Source organism: Bidens hawaiensis, unplaced genomic scaffold (assembly GCF_021521415.1).
Source record: "Bidens hawaiensis isolate Kalapana, Puna unplaced genomic scaffold, B.hawaiensis_p1.1 tig00041040_1, whole genome shotgun sequence".
NCBI lineage: Eukaryota > Viridiplantae > Streptophyta > Magnoliopsida > Asterales > Asteraceae > Bidens > Bidens hawaiensis.
The window spans coordinates 12,769-15,504 of NW_027497244.1; positions in this window are offsets into that span (position 1 = coordinate 12,769).

Here is a 2,736-nt window from a genome sequence, read left to right on the forward strand (position 1 = left end):
CCTGCACCTATCCGTTCCCTTCTTGATCTCCGGATCAACTGTTGAACTTCTTCTTCATAGTCTGACTCACTATCATCATCAGCTCTCTTTCTTTTCCTATGAGTCCGTTCATGTGTTACCAAAATCCGTCTTGCTTCGGCCACTTCATCATCAGAATCTGAGCCAGCCACCGTTGCAGCTGCCCTAGTAACATTCACACCCGAAACATGTGCAACAAAGACTTGCACAATCTCCTCTGGATCAACCCTCTCCATGTCAAAAAATCCTTGACCGCCAAACTCTGCGTCAAGGTCAACGTTCTCCTCCGGTGACACAACAGGAGCAGCAGGTATAGCTTGAGGTGCTCCTGCCTGTTGTGGTGCCGGGTCCCGAAACTCGTCCCCACGAGTTGGCACATACCCGGGTTGATTAAGTACCCGAATAGTGGAGTATGTCGAGGACGGAGCTCAGGTTTGCTCCTCGCACTGGAGGATCTGCATTTGGCAAAGATCCTTTTGCTTACACTTTCTACGTATCGGATTGGTCGGCGCTGAGGTAGCGTTGGAGCAACATGATCCAAGATCATTTGGAGAAATCTTGGATACAAGATAAATCTCTCACGCGCCACCGCTCTTCTTTGTCGATCGATCTCGTAGAAGACCATCTGACTAAAGTTGTAACGCTTATTATAAGTCAGAGCAGTCATTGCCGACTGCATGGTCGCGCCCATGCCATCAGTGCCCGCCTTTCTCCCTGACATGCAAACAATCATGACATGCATGAGAAAGCGCCACTGGTCAAGTAAAAACCCCTTCCTTCTCTGCGTATCTCCCAAGGGACCTGAGTCCCATCCTCAAAAACACTCTATCATGGAAAGGAGCTACAAAGTCTGTCGGGTCATCCCTCGTCTCATCTCCAAAACGTAAAGCCGCCCGGATCTGTTCAGATGAGAACTGAACAATGTGATTGTTGACTGTTGCTCGCATCACCGGGGGCTCGACCCTACAATCATATTCCACGGTCTGCCAAAAATCCTCAATGTTTGGCAAGGATATTGGCAGTGTTGTCGTAATCGCGTGGAATATACGCGAGTGTAGTAGGAATGTGATGATTTCGCGGAAATCATCAGCTCCGCTCGCCTCCGGGTCTAATGTTATATACATGTTGTGACCCGGGAAGAACTGTCTCTGGTTATCACCACCGTCATCACCGCCTGCACCACCTATAGCAGCCATATCTGCACCAAACCGACTAAGTTAGATAAGCGACAAAGCAAATCACAAGTTCGCATGTTACCATGAGCAAAGTTGTGATCTTTTCAGTATAGGCGAAGTTAAAGGTGAGGCGAAGTTGGGAAACAACTTCGCTTCAACTTTAACTTCGTCTGTTAACTGTTAACTAAAAAAGTCCAGGCGAAGTTAATGGTAACTTCGCCTAACCACAACATCGCCTCATAAACTGTTTTAAAAATAATTATCAGGCGAAGTTAAACCTCAGGCGAAGTTACGGACAACTTCGCCTAAACTGTAACTTCGCCAAATATGAAACGGCATCAGTTAAGTTTATCGAACGACGTGATTTGGTCAATTTTAAGCTTGCGGATCTCGTAAAACTTGATTTAATGACGATTTAGACGATTAGATTGATTATGAACACGTAAAGATACGTTTGAAAATCGGTTGTTAAGGGTTCGAAAAACGAGGACGTGAAACGGGTCGAATCGACCGATGATAAACATTAATGAACATGATTAATCGATTCGATTACCCTACACACCTTTAAACACGGATTAGAATCGAAGGAAGAGAGAACACAGAAAGATCGATAAGTTCGCTGTAGGATTAGAGGTTAAGTTCGCTGGTTAAGTTTGCTGGGTTTTGAAAATAATGGACCAGTTTGACCTATGAATTCCTTTATATAGGGTCAGAATTGTTCCGGCGAAGTTATGGATAACTTCGCCTATAAATGGCGAAGTTATGCTCAACTTCGCTGGAATTAAAAAAAAATTCAAAACAAACCCCATAATTTGAACAATTTGCAATTAAGTTTTAAAACAACCTTTAATGTGTTAAATGATACGATCAAGACCAAGTAACCAGATATAAAATCATACAACTACATAAGTAGAAAAATTTTAAAATTTAAAGTACACGGGATCAAATTTAAGTCTCGATAGGGACTACCATGTTTTAGAAAAGATCCGAACATGAATCATACTAACTACGTGACTGTCACACAGATCCGTGTTCAGCTTTATTATGACATAAAGAAACAGGTTGTAAGCAAGTAAATGACTTAGAATGGTTTTCATCGTTTCTGTGATACGGGTTAGGTTCAATTAAGCTCAAAACTTAAGTGGGCAACAACTCAGAGATTATGATACCTCCTATCTATTCTCAAAGCGTATTTGGCTTTCTCCAAGTCACCCCGAGTTGACCTCGACCCGTAGTGTCTGATTAAATAGTATATGCTCTTCGATCGTCAGACTCTTCTTCCCGTTCTCTATATTGCATCTTGATTGAGAAGTCTTATCATTTGAACTCTATAATGTCTCAATAACTCACACATTTTTTATTTTTTTTTATTTTCACAACGTCAGATAAACTACTGCAAGTCCCGAATCTGAATCACTGCAGTATCTTGACACGCTCTCTTCACGGGAATCAAAACACTCACTGGCTCGTGTATGACTGGGTAATCGCTTTTCTGCCTATCATTCGGAAAGATATATATGGAGACATGCACAATTGCTAAGAA